The sequence below is a fragment of the Eubalaena glacialis genome, chromosome 17 (genome assembly GCF_028564815.1).
Source record: "Eubalaena glacialis isolate mEubGla1 chromosome 17, mEubGla1.1.hap2.+ XY, whole genome shotgun sequence".
NCBI classification, from domain to species: Eukaryota; Metazoa; Chordata; class Mammalia; order Artiodactyla; family Balaenidae; genus Eubalaena; species Eubalaena glacialis.
The window spans coordinates 4,951,686-4,977,883 of NC_083732.1; the positions used below are offsets into that span (position 1 = coordinate 4,951,686).

General features: G+C 45.8%; 1 protein-coding gene across 3 annotated transcripts in view; it reads left to right on the forward strand.

Moving 5' to 3' along the window:
• Nucleotides 1-852: 852 nt before the first annotated feature.
• LYN (LYN proto-oncogene, Src family tyrosine kinase) overlaps nt 853-26,198 on the forward strand; it is a 109,594-nt gene continuing 84,248 nt past the window's right edge. For 2 of the 3 annotated variants that reach the window (XM_061172233.1, XM_061172234.1), the window contains exon 1: nt 853-938. The gene's annotated coding sequence lies outside the window, so the exon portion shown is untranslated. The remainder of the gene's footprint in view (nt 939-26,198) is intronic. The other variant, XM_061172232.1, reaches the window with a different exon arrangement.

The window sequence follows — 26,198 nt, forward strand, 5'->3', positions numbered from 1 at the left end:
AGCTTGAAGATGCAGTCATTCTTTCAACAAACGACGGTCAGGCACCTGCTGTGCGCCAAGCACCGCGCTACACGCGGGGGTGAACGTGTGCCAGGCACAGGGCGAGCCCTTCACATGCTCCCAGTACCCTGTCTCCATTTTTCCGGGAGGAGATTGAAGTTTTGAGGAACTGAGGAACCCCCAGGCCATTTAAGTCCACGACCACCCCCCACCCCTATCAACGCCCTGAACACCCCCGTGTACACCCTCAAGGAGCGACTCTACTGGTTAAGAACTCAAGGAGACCCTGAGCATCTTCTCTCTAGGGAACTCCAAACGTTGGGGGAGCAGAGCGCGTCCCTCTGCTGCCAGGGGCACCCCGCTTCCTAACACTCTAGCGAGTAGGTTGGAAGGGAAGGAAAGGAGACGCGAGGGGTTCCGTCTTTGTGCCAGGACGCCAGGCGCCAGAGGGTCTCCTGGAGATCCTTCTGTCCGCCTCCGCCGGAGGAGGTCGGGCCCGGGGCGGCTCCACGCTCCGGAGCTGCGGGCTGGGACGCAGGTTTCTTTGCCTTCAAAGCTCGGCGCGACGGCCACGCCAAAGCCCCAAACCTTGGGCAGGGGCCAAACGGTCACTTCCCCGCCCTCCAGGCGCGGTATGCAAATCCAAGCACCAGGAAGTAGCTGGGACCTCCCGGCCGAGCTCGGCGACGGCCAGTTCCTCCGCCGCTCGCTCCGGGCCGCCGCCGCTCGCTCCCGGCCGTGGCGCCTCGGGGCCGGACGCGCCGCAGCCTCCAGCCCGCGGCAGGCGGGGCGGCCGCGCCACCCCGGGCCCCAGCCCGCACCCCGAGCCGCGCGCCCCCCGCCCCGCCCCGCCGGGCCGCCCCGTCGCGGCCCCCGCTCGGACCCCCGGCCACCGTGGAGCGCCGCCGCCGCCGCCCCGCGACTCGCACCCGGAGCTGGTGAGCCGCGGGCGGGAGCCGGGGGGCGGGGGGCCGGGGCGGGCGGCTCTGCAGGTGTCTCTCGGCCCGGGGCGCAGGGGCGGAGCGCGGGCTGCGGGCGGGGGCGGGCGCACCGCGGGTCCCTCCGGCGCCGCCCCGAGGGCCGGATGCTGTCCCCGCGCGGGCCGCTCCCTGCGCGGCGGGGAAGCCCCTGTCCACGCGGCGCGCGCGGGCGCGCGCGGCGGCGGTCCCGCGGGGACTCCTCGCTGGCACGGTCCGGCGTCCCCTCCGGGCCCCGGGTCCCCGAGGTGAGCGATGCGGCCCGGCCCGGGCGCCCTCCGAGGCCGGCGGGGGGCCGCCCTCCCCGGTGGCCCGGCGGGAGCGTGACGTCCGGGCGCGGCGGCGGCGGGGGCGGTGCGCACCCTCCCGCGGAGCCCGGCGCCTCCCGGCCTGCGGGGCGGCGGTCCCGAGCCCCCGGCGGCCGAGAGGAAGCGAGAGTTATTTTAAGAATTCAGGGGTTGCCTTTCCTTCGCCTTGGGGGAAGGGTGTGAACGTCAGTTCTCACTTTCCTGCGTTATCTCCGGCGTGGTTTTGTGTGTGTGTGTGTGTGTGTGTGTGTGTGTGTCTGAGTGTCTGAATTACCCCAACTTCTTTGCCATCTCAGAAACTCGAGTTCAACCCGGGTTTCGCAGTTTCCTAGCTGAGTGTGAACTTGGGCCTATTATTGAAATTCTCGGTTTGGGTTTCCTTATCTTTAGGAGAACATACCTACCTTCTGGACTATTTATTGCACGTAAAGCCCCAAGCACATACTAGGCATTCCATAAACGGTGCTGTTATTATTGCGAATTATTTTGTCCATAACAACGAGGCTCCCTGGTTCTTTGCAATTTGATGGGTTTTACACCTAAACCTGCTTGTCAGATTTAGCCACCTGACCTTACTAATAAATCTGCAGAATAAATACACCGGAGACGTGCTGTCCCAAAGCAGCGCCCCGGAGTCTGACTCACCCTAAGAACTAGCCAATGAGGAGGTTTGACTTGCTTTTGATTTCTTGGCTACCTCCAGCGGCTGTAGGGTTCAGGAGGGCAGGGGCGTTCTCTCTGGCCAGCACCATCTAAAGCTGTGCGGGGGGGAATATGCGCTGAGAGAATACGGGAGCTTACTGAGTACTCGTAAGTACGTCCTGATAAGGTAAGCTCTGCTGGAGGAGGGTAGGATTCAGGTAGCTCTTGGTTCTCATTTGGAAGTAAGGAAGTCAAGCCGTTTTGAGGCTTGAAGAAATTTAATTTGACCACAAGGGGCTTTTGGTGACTGGGCCTCTTTGTTTTTTGTTTTGTTTTTTTACATCTTTATTGGAGTATAATCGCTTTACAATGGTGTGTTAGTTTCTGCTGTACAGCAAAGTGAATCAGCTATACGTATACATATATCGGCTGGGCCTCTTTGGATGCAGAATGGGAAAACCCTCTTCCTGAGTGAAGGACAGAGGGCAGCTGATGTAAAGAAGCCAGGAAACCCGAGTTTGGGTCTCTTCCACCATTTATCACAGCTGTGATTTGGGATCAATTACTTGGGCCATTTATTCTGCCAGTATTTCCTTCACAGCAGTAACTAGAGTTATGATTTGCTCATATGTGTATAGTCTGCATTCACCACTACAGTGAAATCTCTGTGAAAACAGCTTTGTCAGTCTTGTCCAAAATGCTAGCCCTGGTGCCTGTCACATGGTCAAGATTGCTTGGAAGAAGGAAGGAAAGTCTGCTCCGAGCCTGGCCCTGTGCAAGGCCGAAGAACAGGCTGGCCCCTAAGGCATCTGTAGCTCACTGGTCCTCTCTGTCCTGGATTCTAAAATGGGGATTTGAGGAACTTTTTTGACTGTCAAGTTATCCCAGCGCTAGTGTTCTAAGTGGGCATTTCCACTCAGGACTGGTTTCTGTGGTGTATCACTGGGAGAGAAGTCTTGATTTGGAGTGGTAAGAGGTAGCCTGCAAAGACTACATCTGGGTAAGATGTTGCCCAAAAAGATGCACTTTATCTTACAGTCATCGGTATTGGACCCTTTTGTAGAGAACTTGTGATATCTGTGTCCCATCCCCACCCATGGCATTCTCTTAGCAGAAGTGATCCAGTGGGGTTGTGATTCAATGACTTCCAAAGCCTTTTAGTTCCATTACATTTGTATTCAAAAATAAACCACTGAAACATTTGAGATGCCAGCTGGTTCAAATGAATATATGGACTTGTAACTTACAACATTAAACCATATTATCGGGCTTCCCTGGTGGCACAGTGGTTAAGAATCCGCCTGCCAATGCAAGGGACACGGGTTCGAGCCCTGGCCCGGGAAGATCCCACATGCCGCGGAGCAACTAAGCCCGCGCGCCACAACTACTGAGCCCACGCGCCTACAGCCCGCGAGCTACAACTACTGAGCCCACGTGCCACAACTACTGAGCCCGCGCACCTAGAGCCCGTGCTCCGCAGCAAGAGAAAACACCGCAATGAGAAGCCCGCGCACCGCAACAAAGAGTAGCCCCCGCTCGCGGCAACCAGAGAAAGCCCGCGCGCAGCAACAAAGACCCAACACAGCCAAAAATAAAAATAAATACATAAATAAATTTTTTTTAAAAAACACACAAATGTGGGACCATATTATCCATAAACAAACCCATATTAATTTAAAATTTGTATAAATAGGAATATATGTCCCCATCATGGAACACCGTTACAGCCCACTCACACTGCGGATCTCAGTGACCTCTGTGTCCTCAGGCATGGACAGTGTTGACATGGAAAGGTCATCACAGTCATTAGCTGGGGCATTGATCAATGACACATTGATGGCAGAGACAGCCTCGAACCTTTCCTGGGCTCTTTCTGGCAATGATGGTGCTGATACCTTTTGCTTATCCAGGGCTCTGAAGCCTTCTGAACTGTGATTTCATTTGAACCTCTCATGACCCCCGAGGGCAGGCAGGGACAGATACCAAAAAAAAAAGAAGAGTTTAGGCATATCCAAGGTCACAAGCCTGGTTAAGTGGCATCGCTGGGCATAGTAGGTATGTTTTCTGGCTCCAACTCTAGAGTTTTCCCCATTTTTCTGCCTTTGGACCTGTAGTAGGTACTCAACTACTTAGAAGTAAAGAAATTAACTTATCATTTAATAAACATGTTTAAGACAGAATCACAAGGTAATTTTCTTCTATCACTTGGAAATTGTCTGAACTAAGGGGCTGTCAGAGCAGATGAGCAGGTGTACCGGCACGCAGGGTACTTAGGCTCTACTGGGGAGCTGAGTTCCTGTGCCTTACAGCTCGGCTTCCTGCTTGGGGCTGGGGGAGCTCTGATAGCTGCCTAGGTGACACCTATCCTGGCTGCTGTCAGAGCAGCTCTAGTGACTGCCTTGGGGGCTCTCCAGTGCTTACTGGTTACTATAGAAGTACCCAAGTAATACTTTGCAAAGGGATTCCCTTCAGCCTCTTTAGAAACCCTACGAGCCTCCTTGTGTGGTTGTTATAATAGGGAGAGTTGTCACTCGAGGGCAAAATATAAAGTAAGGAGAGAGGGCCCGCGGGATGCACATGGAGACACACTGCCCGTTTCCTGGGTACCTGCTATAAACAAGGCTCGTCCTACGCCCACACTCCTACACTAGATAGACATTCCCTCCCGTCTTTTAAGATTGACGAAGAGCAGGACCGGGAAGAGGAAGTTGGTCAGAAGTACTGAAAGATTTCTTACAGCTGTCTGGTTTCCTGATACTTAAGTTGTGAAACTTTGAGTTCACTCTCTCATCATTTCTGACATTTATTTTGAGTAAGTTCCCATTTGGGGGAGAAGCCCAAGTGTAGAAAATAGTAGGGAAATCTGCCCATTGAGGGATTCGAATTTTTGGAACAGGCCAGTTTAAGGACTTGAACCTTATTTTAGATATCCTTGGCTTCTGTTAGCCGGAAGGGCTCCCTTGTAATTTAGAACAGCAAGTTTCAGGAATTACTGGGGACGATGTGTTTAAAAGGCTCATCCATGCTGACAGGTTGCAGGGGCCTGTTACAGCCTTCTTGGGCTTCTTCTTCAATCTTGTCCTGAACTTTACTTTCCCTTAGTACTGACTAAGCATCAACATTTCTTATTTGCTGCCAAGCTAGTTCGTGAAAGTTGTATTTATAATCAAGGTATAGTTTCCATTTGTAAAGAACTCTTCCAAAGTGTTGGTTCTTTAACTGTGCTTTTTTTGTATTTTATTAACCTCAGTGTATTTCCAGTGTCTCTTCTCTAACTCCCCTCTTCAACTCTTTCCCCACTATTCTACAGAGCCTTCAAGTCATGAGTTGATAGGAGTTGACCGTTATTGGTTGATCTCGGGGTAACTGTGTTCATTCTTCATCACGCTAAGATGTATAAGTGATGTTCCATACAATGACTACGAACGGGGATACATTAATAGAGTCCATCGGAGTGGGCGCTTCTCAAGGCTGGGAGCTCTGTCTGCCCTTGGTGAGGTGTAGGACACAGGGAAGAAGTCTTCATCCTGAGGCTCAGGGGGTCTTTACGTGCGTCTCATTTCCGTTTCACGGTTCACACTTGAGACAAAGTCAGGTATTGCTGGGCCTGCGCACACGCCCCCGTTTCTGTGAGCCCCTAAGGGCGCTCTCTTTACTGACCCCGAGTCATGCAGGTTGGAAGCTCTTTGTCGCCTGTCCCCGGTTCTCCGCTGGCCCTCTGTGGGCCCAGCATGTCTCCGCCGGCTCGTGCACGGGTGGGGAGCCGTAGTGACTCTTCGGCGCTGGGGAGGGTCCGCGGTGAGGCGGGCGAGGTGGGTGTGGACGCGTTCCGCCTCCAGCCGGGTCAGGGGCGCCCCCCCACCCCGGGTCCGGGCCTTCGGGGTGGCTCCAGTCTCCGGTGAATGTTAACCCCCGGGGGCGGGGAGGCGCGGGGGCGAAGCTGGTCTCAGAGAGGCCGTCTGGAGAGGGAGGCCCACTTCTGCTTTCCACGGGGAAGCTGCGGCCCGGAGAGCAGAAGTGCCGCGGGAGGCCCGCGACAGGAGGAGGCCGGCCCGGAAGCGATGCCCGCCCTGGCCTTCGGCGCCACCCCGCACTGCTTTTTCTTGCGGGTTCGGGCTCTTTCTAGCACCTTCTGCTCTGTTCCTTTTCAGTTTGTCCTTGTGGGGGCGGGGAGGGGAGGGGAGGGAGAAAAAGAATGAGCCTCGCCCTCAGGGTGGAGCCTCTTCGGGCAGAACCCCGCGGCGGCCATGCTGGAGTTTTTCAGCCACAGAAAGGTGGACGTTTTGAAATTCTGCATCATGGAAACTGTTACAAAACTCTGAGTGGACGTTTTGAAATCTTTTAATGTTCAGGTATTATAATAATTTCTTAATCCTAACTACAGTGTTGAGTGCTATTTTAAAAATTACTCAAGCTATAGCCTCTTGTTAAACATTTGGGGTAGATCAGTGACTTTCAAACTTCTTAACCTTGATCCGTAGCAAGAAACATCATACTTCACCTTGGGCCCAAATGCGCATCCATCTGTACGCCAAAAAAAAGAAAAAGAAAAGAAAGAAAGAACATTTGGTGAAAAGCCCCTCCTCCCAGCTTGTTGGGGGAGTCTGACCCCAGGCAGTCCGCTGAGGCCAGCTTGGTGAGATGGGGCAGAGTTTAAAATGTACAGAGGTGGGACTTCCCTGGCGGTCCAGTGGTTAGGAGTCGGCTTTCACTGCTGTGGCCCGGGTACAATCCCTGGTTGGGGAACTAGGATCCCGCAAGTGGGGTGGCCAAAAATAAATAAGGAAATAAAATGCACAGAGGTGGTCCCAGCAATTCCACAAGCTGCAGTCCAGTAAGGGGGTTTATTACACAAACATAAATTAAGATACATCCATATGATGAATGGTATACCTTGCAAATGTCTTTAAAAATAGAATTAAATTATACTTACCGATATGAAAGATGCATTTAAAAAGCTGAACACAAGCTGAGACGTAATATATATGACCATTTCTGAACTAAAATATTTCTCTGTGACGCATAATTATAAGCTCTGCATGTCAGTAATTGTTTTATACTAAAGTTTTCAGCACTGATTATTTCTGGGTGATGGGCGAACGCTGATTTTTCTTTTTTGTAGATCTCTGTTTTGTTACAAAGAGCATGACTTATATGGTTTTCGGACAGCGGTGTAAGGGGCAATGACGTGTAATAAGCCAGCGTGGCGGCAGAGGGGAGTTGGAGCGATCAGGAAACTTTGGGGCAAAAGTAGCCCTTATGATGGCTGTGTGGCTATCATTGCAGGCAGACCCGACCCTGGAGGAGTTCATGCGTTGCAAACGTTGTAAGCAGACATGATATTTTCCTAAAGAAGCGTCCACTTATATTTACTTATATTTAGGGCTGAGTTTCTTGAGAACCTACCATGAGTCAGGCCCAGCATCGGGAGGAAACCCCGCAGGGGAGAAGGAGCCGCGGGGGGCCGGGGGAGAAGAGACTAGTTTGTGCAGCACCACTGGGCGGCCAGGCAGGGGTGGGGCTGTTCGCGCAGGCGCCGAGGACCCTTGTCCCCCGGACTGTGTTGGATTGCACTGTGTAGACGGAGGTGAATGGTGGAGCCTTTTTGTGGGCAGCCGTTTTTTTCCCATCACAATCAACTTCTTGCCTAGACTCTTCCATAATAAAGTATTGGTGATGTCGCCAAAAAATGAAGCGACACTGAGACACTCATTGTCTGCTCTGAATAGGAGGATGATTAACCCGGGGGAGGAACGGGGACTTCCACAGAGGTTCATCTGGGGCCAGAAAGTAACATTTATTGCTACTTTACGTGACATCAGACTACATCATTTGTAGTCAGTAGCGAGTAGGAACTTGGTGACTGCCCGGATGGTCAGGCGCTTGCCCAGACATTTATCTGAAGCTTCCTGATGAGGCAACACTGCTGAAGAAATAAGTTTGGAGTTGAGGTCTGAGTTTCTGTGGGGTTATCGGTATTTTCCATTTGATTTAAATGGAGACTATTTATTGTACGGCGGCAGCTAGGTGTTGGCATTGTTCTTACCACGTACAAATTAGTGTATTAAAAGCATCACCATAGTTAGGAATGGCGACGATTGGACAAAATGGCATAATTTGGCAATTATGCGAGGAACGCCCTTGCATAATCAGACATGGCATGTTGAATAGCTGATGTATTCAGTGCCTACGAGGGATTATTCATTTTAACCTTGAGAAAAGATGGTATATCATACGGTGGAAAGAAGATGGACTTCCAAGTTAGACAAACCTGAGCCCAGTCTGCGCTCCAACACTTGTGACTTATTCTCACCATTTCTTCATTTATAAAATGATGATAACAGTACCACACCTGCTTCTCAGGTGTGTGGTGGGGATTAGCAGAGTGGATCCGTAATCTCTGACGCTGTTTCTGGTACACAGCCGGCACATAATAGTACAAGGCTTAGACGCTGTCTCAGCGTCTGTAAAGTTCGGAGTCTAGCGGGGGAGTCTGCCCTAGGCCATCCTTCCCAGCACGGTGTTTGCCCTGGGCTGGAGCCTCCGCTGTCGTGGGTCAGCTGAACTTCTGATCTTCCTGAGGTACCAGGAATTGCCAGAGGCTACAGGCGTGAGCAGGATGGCCTCTGCATTCAAAGATGCCTTCAGGAGTGGGACATGGGGGCGTAAATGTGGTTTTCAGAGTCTGCTCAGTGCTGCCCTAGACGTGTACGTACAGAGTGCTCTGCACACAGAAGGACAGGGCTCTCGGTGACAGCGAGGGGACGATGCCTGAGCTGTGTAGGATAGGGGGAGAAGGAATTCACCAGTCAGAGGCTTTAAAGGGAGGCATCCTTAAAGAACGAGAGACTTCATAATCTGAGGAGTGACATGGGGGCAGTGGATGCAGTCCCTGCTTCAAAGAAATTTCTAATATACAGTTTATGGTCATCAGGATAATCAAACATGCACCGAAAGAGTTAGTTTTTGTCTTTCTGGACCACATTGACTTTTCCAGTTGTTTCAAATTTAACGATGCCAAATCTATTTAAAAAAGAAAATTCAACAAGTTGAATTTCATAACTGCCTGCGTATATTTTACTTTATGGTTTTCAGTTATTTTAAAAGCTTTAAATAAATGAAGATAACCACTAAATGAGGATTTAATTGTCATTTGCCATAAATTCATTTACCAGTGGATAACCTTTCAAGAGTCTAGTAGAAAAAAAATTTCTGGACGTTTTGGCAAATGACTCAAATGTTACCTTATTGCTGTAGTTAATGTCTTCAACTAAGGCAGCCCAGTACAGCCCAATTTAACAAATGACGTGTTCCCCCTGGCGTCAAGTGTCAACCACCGGGCTCTTGACATCACCCATCTACCTTAGTATCAAGCATGAAGCACAGACTGAGAGAAGGAAGAGATTTTGTCAGTGTGTCTCACACATAGTCACTTTCCCTTGAACATTGGGTCTCAAAAGTTAGGGTCTGTCCCAGGTGATTCTAACGCAGGTAAGGAGGTCACATTGTGAAAAGCACCGTGACAGGGATATTCCTGTTGCCCAAAGCAGCCCGTTTCATTTTTGTCCAGCTGTGGATATTAGAAAGCTTTTCTCTTGTGCTACAATGTTTTATTTCCATAGTTTCTGCTTGTCAGTTCTAGTTCTGCACTGTTTTTGCGCAGTTGAAGCCAGCCACTGTCGGATTGACTGAATATCCATCCACTGTGGCTGTAAGTACAGGATGTGTAGGGACACGACTGTTGGCCTGTCCACCCAGCACTATTACCCTGCCTGTCTTCCCAACAGAACCCAGATCACATCAGGATCCATCTTCTCCACTGAAGTTTCTGCAGACGTTTTCTGCATCCCCATCTGCAGAGTGGCCCTGATTGGTCAAAGGCTCTTATTCTTGCAAGTGATTGGTTCATGAATGGTGTACTTTGGGTTGGACGGTAATCAGTAAAAAAAATAATGCTCCATAGATGGTCCTAAGATACAAACAGAAAAGGAGTGGGGGAGGGAGGAGAGAAGGGAAGTGAGACATGGATAAAGGATAAAGAAAAAAAAGACTTATGTGAAAGTCAGGAAATTGGAAGGAAGATAGTATAGGTTATCCTGATTACTAATTTGTGATGTACACAGTAGGTGGTTGGCTGCTCTTTGTTCCTCCTAGTCACACAGACCGGTGTGGCATTAATGCTGATAACTGGGCTTCTGTAATCACAATGGATTTTTGAAATGTATATTTATTGAGTGCTGTGTGTTAGGCATTGTGGTGGGTATAAACCTTAATAAGTGTGAACTTCCTGTCCTAAAGAGTTGATCGTACTCTATTCTCTCTGGGCTGTTCACACACCAGAGGCTGACAAACTAACTTGCTGTGGTCGTGGGTGTGACCATCACCTTGCTCGGGAAATCCCTGGGCACCTGAATCAGTGCACAGAAACAAGTAGTTCTGGTAAGACGGAAGGCAGTGTGTAAGTGGTTAGAGCACAGGATAGGGTGGATATGGAATTAACCAGAAAACCAAACACAGAAACAAAACCCAGAAAATAACAAATGTTGGTGAAGCTGCAGAGAAGTTGGAGCCCTTCTGCACTGCTGGTGGGATTAATAAAATGGTGCAGATGCTGTGGAAAACAGTCTGGCAGTTCCTCCCAAAATTAAACACAGAATTTCCTTTTGGTTCAGCAATTCCACTTCTGCATATAGACCCCCCAGAATTGAAAGTGGGGTCCTGAAGAGAGATTTGTACACCCATGTTCATAGCAGCATTATTCACAATAGCTAACTCAAGTATCCATCAGCAGATGAATGGATAAACAAAATGTGGTCTATACATGCAAGAGAATATCATTCAGCCTTGAAAAGGAAGGAGACTCTGACACAAGCTACAATACGGATCAACCTTGAGAACAGTATGTTAAGAGAAATAAAAGGACAAATATTGTATGATTCCATCCATATGAGGTACTTAGAGAAATCAAATTCATAGAGACAGGAAGTAGAATGGTGGTTGCCAGGGGCTGGGGGAAGGGGAATGGTAGTTGTTGTTCGATGGATCTGGAATTTCAGTGCTGCAAGATAAAAAGAGTTCTGGAGATGGATGGTGATGGTTGCGTGAGGTTATGAATGTACTTAATTGTACACTTAAAGATGGTTAAGATATAAATTTCGTTATGTGTATTTTATTACAATTTAAAAAATGAGTTGTAAGAAGTTGCTCGATAAGCAGAAATGTGTACAAATAGATGAGGGTGGTCTGGAGGACATTTCATTGAGTTTGCTGAGTTGCCCTTGTTCTGACTGGGGATTTGCTCACCTAGCTGACTGGTGCTCAGTTGTTTGCGGGGAAGGGGACGGGGTCTCTAACTCTGCGTTAATCCAGGGCCATGTGGATTGATGGCTGACAAGATTTTGTAATGGCTGTGGTGTGAGTTTATAATGGAGAATTTTACCAAGGCAGGGTTCGGGATTGGAGAGTAAGGAGGAGCTTTCTAACAATCAGAGCTGCCTGCAGGGGACCCGGCTGGGGTGTGAAGTGGTCCTTCTCCATTACAAGTCAGAAGTTTGTAAGCACAGGCTAAGCGACTCTCTTGCAGGACCTTTCAGAAAAGGTGAACTAGATGCCTCTGAAAGGTGCTTTCTGATTTGCTAATTCTGTCATTTCTAGCCACGGACCCCCAATTCCAAATCACATAATAGGAAAGAATATTCCTAATGGAGTTCTTCTTCATAGGTGTGAAGAGGAGGATTTTTTTTACGCTTTCCCAGTGTAGAGGTGGTTTTTTTCTTTTAATTTAAGTGTAATGTACATGTAGCAAAATACAAACACATAGGTAAGCCTAGCTCCAAGCAAACCCTCATGTAACTTCCCCCGGATGGAGAAGCAGAACGATACTCACACACAGAATCTCCGGTTGCACCTCCCCACACTCTCTCTCCTCAAAGGCATCTACATTCCTGCGTCAAGTTTTAGTTGAGTTTCCCGTGTTGGCTTTTTCACAATAAAGTGTTAGAAATTGAAAAGCAGTACAAAGCCATTTGGTTTGGCAGATGAACAGCTTTTCAAGCTGTGGGTTTGGCTGGCATCGGCATCTCTGTGTTGAATGACTGCAGTTCAGTGGGAGGAGGACAAGTCCTGGTCTGGTTTTATACCCTGGCTATTCAGTTGCTAAAATTCTCACACTGGGTTTGATCGGAGCCTTATTTACATACCTGTTTATTCAACCATTAGTTAGTAAAATTAGATGGCGCTCGCCATACATAGCTTGTTTTTCTACCCATCTCTGCATAGCTCAGTAAATGTATAAATGCAAATTTAGAAACGTGGGTGTGATAAGGGTGGTTTCCAGTGACCCACAAGTAATCAAACATCCTGCTGTGTGACACAGAGCCAGTGCGCACACAGACATTTAAAAGTACCAGCTGGCTTTGTGAATTCAGTTATGATGGTCTTCATAAAATGGGACTCCCTTTTTTGATGTGAAGAAACACAGGACCCTTATGACTGACTGTTTGTTTTGCTTCTCGTAGTTTTGACATTTATTTTTGTTGGGGGTGAGAGAGCGCTGTCGTTTGACCTGCGGAATGCATTAGCCCATGAAGTAATGCTTCATCTATTCATAATTCAGAAAACATTTCTTGGATGCTCGCCGGTCATGAATATGCATGCATTTGACTTGCCCTCCCATCCATTAGTTCTGAATGGTAGAATTGTTCCAATATGCTCAGGAAGTTAAAATATTTTTTAAAGTAGGACGAGGAGTATAACTTTCTATTTCATATGAAATATGAAAAACGCACACAGGCAGCAGAGTACGGAGGTGCCCACCTTCCTGCGAAGAAGTCACAGTTGTGGTCCCAAGGTCAAGGCTGGGAATGACCCCACCCCAGGGGGGTCACGGAGCCCATGGTTTGACTGCCTGCAGTTCCAGCCCCAGGTTCATCTTCCTCTGGCCACAGCTGCTGATGCTTGCTGTCTGCGTTTTCACCGTTGGATGATCCGGAAGATTGGAACCGGGAGGGAAGCTGGGGATGGAGGGAGGGGCGGATTAGCAAGGGGACTGGCCAGAGCAGGGCGGGTTTCCAGTGAAGAAGTGCATTCCTTAGCTGAGAATAGAAAGAGAAAAGATGGGGAAACAGTTTAGCCGGCTTCCTTACCCATCTGCTGGAGGTGGTGAGGTGTGCGTTGGTAGCAGTCTAGCAGCTTGCGTGGCTGTGTCGCTGCACGGCTGCCTTGGGATGCCTGAGGAGCAGGGTACGCGTCGTAGTTGCTCTCTTTTAGCTCTTCTACTTAAAAAAATAAATAAAGGTCCTCTCCAGCAGAATCTTCCAGGATGGTAGTAAAGGGCAGTGTTATTGAGCCTGGATGGAAGTTACTAGGGAGGGAATGCTGGGAAGTGGAGTTTTAAGTTCTGAGGGTGAAGTGTGGGCATTTGCCCTGCTGCATTCTGCTGCCTCCTCGCCTGCCCCCCGCCCCCCCCGCCCCTGCTGCCCGGGGGTGATGGCACTGCTCTTAACCCCCAGGTTTACTTGGCGGGAGCAGCGTCTGTGAGCCCCAGCTCCCCACCTGGAGAACGGGCATGACCATAGCCTCTCGTGGGCTCTCACAGGCCTCAGGTGAAATGGGATCGTTTGAGCCAATTCTTCCTCTTCTTTGTGAGAGGAGCGTCCTCCGGGGATGACAGACAGCGGACCCGGTCACATGACCTGGCTCCACCTTCGCAGGTATGAATTCTCACAGTTGGAGGTATAATCTTGGGCAAGTCACCTGACTTCTCGACATCTCCCTGTGGCCATGTGTCATGTGAAGATTCCTAACAGAAGGTCTTTTGAAGTTCATCTGTGATTATTTATGTGGATGTACTTGAAACATAATAGAGGCCTCACAAACATTTCCTATTTGCTTTTCTTTTTGCCCAAGTAATCAGTTTCTGGCCATCATAGTCTTTAGGGAGCTTATTCTGTGCAACGATATGGAAATGACTGAAAAGATTTTGCAAAGGCTGTGGTCTTCTGAACCTAGATGCGCGCTTGGACTTGAGCCCGAAGTGCATTTTGAAATGTTTGTCCAAGCTCAGAAACACCGTGTGTTGCTAAGGGAAAGAATGTTTGGATGAACGATGGACAAAGGAGGGACCACACCAGGATGACTTAACTTTTCCATGCTGCCTGGGCTCTGCAGGGAGCTAAAGGACCTTTCTGGCTCATAGGCCCCCAAATCTAGACTGTCTTACTTACTGAAGACTAGATAATGATGAGCCTCAGGATCCAGACTGAACTCACTTTCTTCAGACCAAATACTGATGTCTGAGGCTCAAGGAGAAAAGGAGCTAGGAGTGGTTAGTTTGGCACAGAAGGGAAAACCAATGTCTTTCTTTTTTTTTTTTTAATTTTATTTATTTATTTGTTTGTTTATTTATTTATGCCTGCATTGGGTCTTCGTTGCTGCACGCGGGCTTTCTCTAGTTGTGGCGAGCTGGGGCTACTCTTCGTTGCGGTGTGCGGGCTTCTCATTGCAGTGGCTTCTCTTGTTGCAGAGCACGGGCTCTAGGCGCGTGGGCTTCAGTAGTTGTGGCACGTGGGCTCAGTAGTTTTAGCTCGTGCGAGCTCTAGAGCGCAGGCTCAGTAGTTGTGGCGCACGGGCTTAGTTGCTCCGCGGCATGTGGGATCTTCCCGGACCTGGGCTCGAACCCATGTCCCTTGCATTGGCAGGCAGATTCTTAACCACTGCGCCACCAGGGAAGTCCCCAATTTCTGTGTTAATTGGAAGAATCTTATTGGGTTGGCGAAAAAGTTCATTTGGGTTTTTCCATAACGTCTTGCTTCCTCCCTTCCTTCCTTTCTTTCCTTTTTTTTTGGCTGCGTGGCTTGTAGGATCTTAGTTCCCCAACCAGGGATTGAACCTGGGCCATGGCAGTGAAAACACCGGGTCCTAACCACTGGACCACCAGGGAATTCCCGGAAGAATCTTATAATGACACCTGCACAGTCATTACTTGCTTGACCTTCATACCAGGCCATAATTACCTTTTACAGAAAACATAATAAAAATAGCATTCATTTATTGAGTGTGTGTCCTCTGTTAGATGACCAATTCCTTACAAGGTGTGTTATTGATATTCTTGGTATTGATAAGGAAACCAAGGCTTAGAGATAATACTTTGCTCTTTTAGCTGCTAAGTAAATGGGATGCAAGCCAGCTTGACTCCCAGGTTGATGTGTTTTATTTAACCTTGAAAGGTTATTTTTAAAAAATCATGATTATAGCATGTGGAAGGTAATATCCTTTTTTTTTTGTTTTGAGTTTTTGAATTTTACTTATTTTTTTATACAGCAGGTTCTTATTAGTCATCCATTTTATACACATCAGTGTATACATGTCAATCCCAATCTCCCAATTCATCACACCACCACCCCCTGCCGGCCACTTTCCCCCCTTGGTGTCCATATGTTTGTTCTCTACATCTTTGTCTCTATTTCTGCCCTGCAAACCGGTTCATCTGTACCATTTTTCTAGGTTCCACATATATGCGTTAATATACGATATTTGTTTTTCTCTTTCTGACTTACTTCACTCTGTATGACAGTCTCTAGATCCATCTACGTCTCTACAAATGACCCAATTTCGTTCCTTTTTATGGCTGAGTAATATTCCATTGTATATATGTACCACATCTTCTTTATCCATTCATCCGTCGATGGGCATTTAGGTTGGTTCCATGTCCTGGCTATTGTAAATAGAGCTGCAATGAACATTGTGGTGCATGACTCTTTTTGAATTATGGTTTTCTCAGGGTATATGCCCAGTAGTGGCATTGCTGGGTTGTAAGGTAGTTCTATTTTTAGTTTTTTAAGGAACCTCCATACTGTTCTCCATAGTGGCTGTATCAATTTACATTCCCACCAACAGTGCAGGAGGGTTCCCTTTTCTCCACACCCTCTCCAGCATTTGTTGTTTGTAGATTTTCTGATGATGCCCATTCTAACTGGTGTGTGGTGATACCTCATTGTAGTTTTGATTTGCATTTCTCTAATAATTAGTGATGTTGAGAAGCTTTTCATGTGCTTCTTGGCCATCTGTATGTCTTCTTTGGAGAAGTGTCTATTTAGGTCTTCTGCCCATTTTTTGATTGGGTTGTTTGTTTTTCTAATATTGACCTGCATGAGCTGTTTATATATTTTGGAGATTAATCCTTTGTCCGTTGATTCATCTGCAAATATTTTCTCCCACTCTGAGGGTTGTCTTTTCGTCTTGTTTGTAGTTTCCTTTGCTTTGCAAAAGCTTTTAAGTTTCATTAGGTCCCATTTGTTTATTTTTGTTTTTATTTCCATTACTCTAGGAGGTGGATCAAAAAAGATCTTGCTGTGATTTATGTCAAAGAGTGTTCTTCCGATGTTTTCCTCTAAGAGTTTTATAGTGTCTGGTCTTACATTTAGGTCTCTAATCCCTTTTGAGTTTATTTTTGTGTATAGTGTTAAGGAGTGTCCTAATTTCATTCTTTTACATGTAGCTGTCCAGTTTTCCCGGCACCACTTATTGAAGAGACTGTCTTTTCTCCATTGTATATCCTTGCCTCCTTTGTCATAGATTAGTTGACCATAGGTGTGTGGGTTTATCTCTGGGCTTTCTATCCTGTTCCATTGATCTGTATTTCTGTTTTTGTGCCAGTACCATATTGTCTTGATGACTGTAGCTTTATAGTATAGTCTGAAGTCAGGAAGTCTGATTCCTCCAGCTCTGTTTTTTCCCCTCAAGACTGCTTTGGCTTTTCGGGGTCTTTTGTGTCTCCATACAAACTTTAAGATTTTTTTGTTCTAGTTCTGTAAAAAATGCCAGTGGTAGTTTGATAGGGATTGCATTTAATCTGTAGATTGCTTTGGGTAGTATAGTCATTTTCACAATATTGATTCTTCCAATCCAAGAACGTGGTATATCTCTCCATCTGTTTATATCATCTTTAATTTCTTTCATCAGTGTCTTACAGTTTTCTGCATACAGGTCTTTTGTCTTCCTAGGTAGGTTTATTCCTAGGTATTTTATTCTTTTTGTTGCAGTGGTAAATGGGAGTGTTTCCTTAATTTCTCTTTCAGATTTTTCATCAGAATGCAAGAGATTTCTGAGCATTAATTTTGTATCCTGCAACTTTACCAAATTCATTGATTAGCTCTAGTAATTTTCTGGTGGCATCTTTAGGATTCTCTATGTATAGTATCATGTCATCTGCAAACAGTGACAGTTTTACTTCTTCTTTTCCAATTTGTATTCCTTTTATTTCTTTTTCTTCTCTGATTGCCATGCCTAGGACTTCCAAAACTATGTTGAATAATCGTGGCGAGAGTGGACATCCTTGTCTTGTTCCTGATCTTAGAGGAAATGCTTTCAGTTTTTCACCATTGAGAATGATGTTTGCTGTGGGTTTGTCACACCCTAATCACAATTTCATTACTTGTGATTAGTCTGTTCATATTTTCTGTTTCTTCCTGGTTCAGTCTTGGAAGGTTATACCTTTCTAAGAATTTGTCCATTTCTTCCAGGTGGTCCATTTTATTGGCATAGAGTTGCTTGTAGTAGTCTCTTAGGATGCTTTGTATTTCTGTGGTGTCTGTTGTAACTTCTCCTTTTTCATTTCTAATTTTATTGATTTGAGTCCTCTCCCTCTTTTTCTTGATGAGTCTGGCTAATGGTTTATCAATTTTGTTTATCTTCTCAAAGAACCAGCTTTTAGTTTTATTGATCTTTGCTATTGTTTTCTTTGTTTCTATTTCATTTATTTCTGCTCTGATCTTTATGATTTCTTTCCTTCTACTACCTTTGGGTTTTGTTTGTTCTTCTTTCTCTAGTTCCTTTAGGTGTAAGGTTAGATTGTTTATTTGAGATTTTTCTTGTTTCTTGAGGTAGGCTTGTATTGCTGTAAACTTCCCTCTTAGAACTGCTTTTGCTGCATCCCATAGGTTTCTGATCACCGTGTTTTCATTGTAATTTGTCTCTAGGTATTTTTTGATTTCCTCTTTGATTTCTTCAGTGATCTCTTGGTTATTTAGTAACGTATTGTTTAGCCTCCATGTGTTTGTGTTTTTTACATTTTTGTCTGTGTAATTGATTTCTAATCTCATAGCGTTGTGGTCATAAAAGATGCTTGATATGATTTCAATTTTCTTAAATTTACTGAGACTTGATTTGTGACCCAAGATGTGATCTATCCTGGAGAATGTTCCGTGCGCACTTGAGAAGGAAGTGTAATCTGCTGTTTTTGGATGGAATGTCCTATAAATAGCAAATCTATCTGGTCTATTGTGTCATTTAAAGCTTGTGTTTCCTTATTAATTTTCTGTTTGGCTGATCTGTCCATTGGTGTAAGTGAGGTGTTAAAGTCCCCCACTATTATTGTGTTACTGTCGATTTCCTCTTTTATAGCTGTTAGCAGTTGCCTTATGTATTGAGGTGCTCCTATGTTGGGTGCATATATATATATAATTGTTATATCTTCTTCTTGGATTGATCCCTTGATCATTATGTAGTGTCCTTCCTTGTCTCTTGTAACATTCTTTATTTTAAAGTCTATTTTATCTGATATGAGTATTGCTACTCCAGCTTTCTTTTGATTTCCATTTGCATGGAATATCTTTTTCCTTCCCCTCATTTTCAGTCTGTATGTGTCCCTAGGTCTGAAGTGGGTCTCTTGTAGACAGCATATATATGGGTCTTGTTTTTGTATCCACTCAGCGAGCCTGTGTCTTTTGGTTGGAGCATTTAATCCATTCACGTTTAAGGTAATTATTGATATGTATGTTCCTATTACCATTTTCTTAATTGTTTTGGGTTTGTTTTTGTAGGTCCTTTTCTTCTCCTGTGTTTCCCACTAGCATTTGTTGTAGAGCTGGTTTTGTGGTGCTGAATTCTCTTAGCTTTTGCTTGTCTGTAGAGCTTTTGATTTCTCCGTCGAATCTGAATGAGATCCTTGCCGGGTAGAGTAATCTTGGTTCTAGGTTATTCCCTTTCATCACTTTGAATATATCATGCCACTCCCTTCTGGCTTGTAGAGTTTCTGCTGAGAAATCAGCTGTTGACCTTATGGGAGTTCCCTTGTATGTTATTTGTCATTTTTTCCTTGTTGCTTTCAATAATTTTTCTTTGTTTTTAATTTTTGTTGATTTGATTACTATGTGTCCTTGGGTTTATCCTGATTGGGACTCTCTGTGCTTCCTGGACTTGGGTGGCTATTTCCTTTCCCATGTTAGGGAAGTTTTCGACTATAATCTCTTTAAATATTTTCTCGGGTCCTTTCTCTCTCTCTTCTCCTTCTGGGACCCCTATAAGAGAATGTTGTTGTGTTTAATGTTGTCCCAGAGGTCTCTTAGGCTGTCTTCATTTCTTTTCATTCTTTTTTCTTTATTCTGTTCCACAGCAGTGAATTCCACCATTCTGTCTTCCAGATCACTTATCCATTCTTCTGCCTCAGTTATTCTGCTATTGATTCCTTCTAGTGTATTTTTCATTTCAGTTACTGTGTTGTTCATCTCTGTTTGTTTGTTCTATAATTCTTCTAGGTGTTTGTTCTTTAATTCTTCTAGGTCTTTGTTAAACATTTCTTGCACCTTCTCGATCTTTGCCTCCATTCTTTTTCTGAGGTCCTGGATCATCTTCACTATCATTATTCTGAATTCTTTTTCTGGAAGGTTTCCTATGTCCACTTCATTTAGTTGTTTTTCTGGGGTTTTATCTTGTTTCTTCATCTGGTACATAGCCCTCTGCCTTTTCATCTTGTCTATCTTTCTGTGAATGTGGTTTTTGTTCCACAGGCTGCAGGATTGTAGTTTTTCTTGCTTCTGCTGTCTGCCTTCTGGTGGATGAGGCTCTCTAAGAGCGGTAATATCCTTGATAGTTTATCACGTTGACTTTATACATTAACTTAAATGTAAACACAGGAATGCGATTCCTCCTGGGAGACTAATAATAAATATGGGGCAGAGACTTTTACTGGGCACAGGCTGTGCATCATTCATTATTCTAAATGCTTGCTAAGTTTTTATTCACTTAATCCTCCCAACAACCTTATGAAATCGATACAGTTACTATCCCCTTTTTTTCAGATAAATAAAGGTTAATTAACTTGCCCAATATCATGCCTCTATGGGGTGGAGCTCAAACTTGAACCCAGGAAGTCTGGCTCTCAAGCCCAACTCTACTACTACATGAATCCAAGGTGCAACCTCTCTGACTTGCAGGAGAAAAAAGCCCAGACACTCAAAACCAGTAGTAGAGCCAAAGCTAGAAAGACCCCCCCCAGTTCTGACAACTTGGTGTCATTCTTACTATCATCACCGCTTGCAAAGACCAAGAAAAAAATTCATTGAAATCGCACTGAAAATCTAAACATTAAGAGTTTAAAGCATGATCAGGATTAAGCCAGTTGAATTTATGTGCATTAACTTCAGCTGGCGACTTAATTTCTCTCTATTATCCTGGTCACCATTTGTTGGGAGAGAATGATTTTCCTCTGCTGGCAAAGCAAAGCAAATCATTTGTTTTATAGCTAAGTTTGAATCATGATTGGATTAGCCTTTCCTTCAGCAGTTACTCCACAATTTTCTTTTGCTCAATACTTATCCAGCTTGTGTTTTTCTTCCTATTAAGCATTATCTTACATTCTCATAACTCTCTAAAAAACAGCTTCAAAGCTGTATTTGAAAGGTTATTAAGACTGTAGTTAATAGATGACTAATGGCAAAGGGTCGGATAATAGGCAAAGAATATACGGATCTGGTGAGTCATACAGCTGTCCTCGGCCCATTCCCTTCCTCTGTTCTTTGTGGCATTTGCAGCAATGAGTTTAAGATCATTGATGGTTAAGCCAGGGCTAAACCAGTTTATTCCCTGGGAAGCATGTCAACTATCCAGCCAGTGTTTTCACTCAGCACTTGGGTACCCCTTGCCTGATGTCTCCTGTATGGCTCCTAAATGGCTATTTCCATTTCTGAATGATAGCTCTCCGAAAAGAAGTTAAAAGTGGATAAGACTTTAACTTTTTCTTTAGAAGGGAAAATGTATCAGGATCCCTCTATTTCCTTTCATTCCTGTGGTGTCAGGTGACTCTTTAAGTAAAACCCCAGTTTTCTCTGGTCTTGATGAAGTTGGTATAAGCAGAAGTGTTCTGACATTGACTTTAGCATAAACGTTGCTGTTTAATCTCTCCGTCAGTCCTGTGCTCATTCTTGGGACCCCACAGGATCCTCTTTTGGTCCATCTTGTGGCCTGGCTGGAAACACTTCTGGGGATTTCCCTGGACCAAAAGCCCCCAAATATGGTACCTGAAGGCTGGGCGTTGGCGGAGGTGGTGTGTCATTCTTGCTTTCTGTGGGGATGAGGGTGGAGCCGGCAGAGTCTTGTATCCATATTTTCCATGCCGATCCAGAAGGAACATAGGTCATACACTGAAATACACCCCGTTGACTGACAGTTTGGACCCGTTGCTAGTCTTGTAAGAACCTTCAGGCCGTAGAACCACTGCTCCATCCAGGACCAGCCACGAACTTGAGATCTTTCAGAGGCTGGGCTGGATGCAGCAGGAGAGAACTCCTAGCTGAGTAGCTCGTGCTAAGTCTTTGTCTAATTGCACTTCCTGGCTCAACCAAAGATAAACAGATGAGAAGAACCTAAGCCAAAAAGGGCATTAGGACCATGATTTGGGTAATAAACTACCCCAGGCTCGTAATGGACTCATTCCTAGACAGACACAGGAATGAATCTGGGGTGAGAAAAGCCAAATGAGTGAGTGATGATGTGTCATCATTTTAAAAAATGTCTCATTGCGTTTATACGAACAGTAGAGCAGATGTTAGATGGAGCCCCTCTTTGACTGTTTCTTTAATATCTTCAAGAGAACAACGTGAGCTCGTGGGGAACAGGGAAAATTACTAAGGCTCCTGTGTGCCAGACTTGTGGGGTAAAGTTGAACAAGATGTACTAAACCTCAACAAGAGAAGAATAATGAATTGAATTACAGTTGAGCCTTGAACAACATGGGTTTGAACTGCATGGCCCCACTTATACCTGGACGACCTTCAGCAGTAAATACTACAGTACTATGCCATCTGCCTTGGTTGAATCCGAGGATGTAGAAACACGGATATGGGGTCTGACTGTAAAGTTACCGTGGATTTTCCACTGCGAGGGAGTCAACAGCCCTAACTCCACATTGTTCAAGGGTCAACTGTACATATGTTTTTGATCGCCAGTGTTTCATGAAATAAACAGGTTAAAATTTTTCTGCTGTTCTAAGTTTTACCTTTAAGATCAGGGGATAAATTATTTCCTAGGAAGCTGTTCTTTGCTGTATGTTCTTTCTATTTCTGTGTTGATAGTCTAATCTGAATTCATTGGGTTTATTGAGACTTTCACATTTGTAAGTGATGATTAGCCTGACTATTGTTTATTTATGTAGAATTTATAGTGTTTCATCCTTTATGTAGATCTTGGGGTTTGAAACTTGAAGTAGCATTGCTTTATCAATCATAAACATTTGTTCTCTGAGTGCTGATTATAAACAATAAGGTAGAATGACTCTTGAAATAAAGGAATAAATAGTGATGGTATTGTAATAGATAAATCTGAGATAAGTATAAGTGAATTATATTTTTCATAAAATGTACCCCAAAGCTAATACTTTGTAAATACTACCATTTCCTTTACGGCTAGAGTGTAACCAAATCCATTTGGGGCCATCAGGTTTATAGAACAAAAATAATGTTCACAGAAGCCTAGTTATGATAGGAAGGTCAACTTTACTGCACCAGCAAATTTTCAATAGTGGGTTCCATTCATCAGTCAGAGCCTTTTTTTCCCCCTCTGGAACATTTTTTTCTGGTTTGAGTTGGGTATGGGGTTAGGTTGGCAGTGGATAAATTCCAACGCCACTCTGGCATAAGGGCATGGAATTGTAATGCCATACGGGATAGTTTGTGTCACAGCTAGCCAACAGGGCATCTGAAGTTAAACCATCTATGGCACGTCCATTGCTATGATTTCAGTTCTGGCGAGGAGTTCAGTATTTGATAAAAGGATCCCAACACTATTGGATTGTGAATTCTTTTTCAGAGCAGGGCTTTTCTAGTGGTTCTCAGCCCTGGCTGCTCACTAGAGTCAATGGGGGAGCATTTAATCCTCCCCAGGCCCAAGCTGCACCCCAACCAATGAAATGGGGACAGTGGGGGACCCAGGCATCAGTGCTTTTTAGAGCTCTCCTCAACACCCTGCTGTGTACCAAGGTTGAACTGTTTGACCAGATCCAGCCGTTGTGGAATCTGTGGGCTGTTAGGGGATAATGTTCAGATCGGTGAATTCGGATGGTCCATCTCAGAACGTCAGATGTCCCGAGAGCCGATATGTGCCCAGAATAGCTCCCTGTCCCTTGAGGAGAGGCGACCACACTGGGCACCAGTTAGGAGGGTGGCGAGTCTCCTGGGGTTAGAGGGCCTGCTAACCCCAGTCTCCTCCTACACTTGAGAATCATCTGGGCGGGACACCCTACCTGTTGGGAGAGCCTCACCCTCCAAAACAGCATGTCTTGGCTGTGTTGTGAGCTGTGTCGGTACACAGAGCCCCTCCTGCTCCGGTGGGGGACCTCACACTCAGGCCCGGAGCATCTCCCTTGTGCTGGGGGACCACTTACCTCTCCCCGGGACACAGAGGAGGTTTCAGGGGTCGCTCGTGACCTCTGCAGACTGAGGTTCCATCAAAGCCACCCACGAGTGAGAAGGTAGTACGTGGTAGGAACCGGGAAGTAGCATCGTGCCGTCATAACTCGTTCAGTTGTTATTGTTGTTTTACTTTTTACATCCAGATCGACCAAAGTCTCAGAGATGGGGCACCTGTTCAGGCAGAGGGCTGGGATGGCGAGGTCTTCCCTGTGAGCCCTGGGCCAATTACCCGGTCTCCGAGCTGCTCTTTCGCCATCTGTTAGAATTCTCATCAGGATTGGTTGTGAAAGAGTATGCGAAAGTGGTTTGTTAGAAAAGGAAAAGGAAAGAAAATAAATGAGCCCCATTTAAACTCCAACTGAGCCAGGGGTGGTAGCCCTCCGGCCTGGATGGAAGGAGCAGCCCTCCGGGAAGCCAGTAGCCCTGTCCGAGGGCCGTTACCCTTTTCTCGGCATCATTCATGCTGGTTCAGTGAGCCATCATGGTCCGTTAAAAAAAAATACTGACAATTCCAGCGTGCTGGCGAGATTGTGGGGAGACTGGAGTGGAAATGGTCCAGCCACTGCAGGAAGCCCTTCGGCGATTTCTTATAAAATTCAACATACAAATGCCTCACAGCCAAGCCTTTCCACTTCTAGGTATTTATGCAAGAGAAATGAAAGCAGATGTCCACAAAAAGATGTGTACAGTGATGTATATAGCAGCTCTTTTCATAATATATACATAAAAAACAAAAACCCTAGAAATTCTCAAATATTCATTATCAGAAGAGTGGTTCAATAAATCTGGATGATATATTCATAAAATGGGACTATTTGAACCAGAAAAAGATATTTCTCCATACAGCAACTGGTTGACTCTCCAAAACACTGTAATAAGTGAAATAAGTCAGACAGAAAGAAATATGTACTGTCTGACTTCCTTTCTATGAAGGTCAAAAACAGTGATCATGGGGAATGGGTGACTTAGAAAGGGACACAAGGGGACTGAGGTGATAGGGCTGTTTTGTGTCTGGTTTGGAAGGTGGGAATGTGGGTGGAGACATCTACCAAAACCCATCTCATACAGTACTTAAGATCTGTGCATTTCACTGTGTACACATTTTGGGGGGGTAATAATTAAAATTTATTTTTCTTGTTTGTTTTTATTGTGGCGGAATAGACCTAACACAACATTTACCATCTTAACCATATTTATTTTTTTAATTTTTAAAAATGTTTTAATTTTTCTTTTTTCGGCCGCTCCGCGCAGCATGTAAGATCTCAGTTCCCTGACCAGGGATCGAACCCGAGCCCTCGGCAGTGAAAGTGCAGAGTCCTAACCACTGGACCGCCAGGGAATTCCCTCTCAGCCGTTGTTAAGTGTTCTGTGGCATTAAGAACGTTCACACTGTTCTGCAACCATCATCACCATTCATCTCCAGAACATTTTGCCTCAATAAGAAAAGCAAAGTAAAAACACTGTCACATGGTGAGGTCAGTTCAGCTGGAACTGAGGCGTTGGCCTCATGCATACGGGAAGCCAGCCTGGACACGCCGGACCGTCTGCTTCCCTCTGCGGCCCCGAAGCGCACGGCACACACCTCGGCTGGACACCTGTCCCATCAGAGTCAGTGGCGATTTGCCTGCTTCTCCCACTGGCCCCGAGCTCCCAAGGATGGAGACGGTCCTGCTCATCGCCCTCCCCTGGCATCCACGTGAGGAAGGCTTTCGTGCACGTGTGCTGAACGCCAGGTGATCCCCATGTCAGGACTCGGCCTGGTCCATTTCCAAGCTTTTCTCAAAGAAAATAGGTGCCTGTATCTTTCACAGCTCTATCTGTTAGATGGTTAAAGAAACCGTGGGAGCATTTAGAATCTTGAAATGGGGAGCATTTTGCACGACTTCCTGGAACGATTGCTTCTAGTTAGCGTGCGTGTTTGTGTGTCTTCTTTCTTCTTGCTGGAGTCAGCTCACGGGTTCTCCCACCCAACACGGGGCCTTAGGCACTTCCCTACCTCCTGTGTCCTGTGGTTTCCTGGCCCGCCTTCAAATTGCTGATCTAAACAACCCAAAGGGCCTGGATGACCACTGCCAATATTCTACTCCTCTAGCAGCCCGGAAGAGTCCAAACGAAAACTTCAGGTTTTTCTTCTTCAGAAACTCCAACAACCGCCAGGAATCAAGAGGATTACAAAATAACAGGAGGGGTCGTCGTACGCCACAGTGTGAGGACCCACTGCCTCGCTTTTCAGCTGTGCCGCAGACGGTCCGCAGCAGCTCCTTCTCCCTCTTCTAAGCCCGAAAGCCAGAAATAGAGTCGTATGTGATAAGGGCTTCCATTCCCGGACAGCTGAACAATTTGTAGCATTTCGAAATCACATATTCCTGTTTAGACTCAGTTATCCATATATGTTCAGTATTTCACCCATGGTCTCAAGTTGCGTGCATTTTCTTCACAATAAGGCGACGAGCTTACACCAAAAAGAGGGTTTTGCTTAAGGCTGAAGAGTCCCTGCTTTCAACCTACCTTGTAATTTTCATCTTGTTGCTTTTTATAGCATTCATGTCAACACCTTGGTCTTTTGGCTTTCCACTAAATTTTTTTTT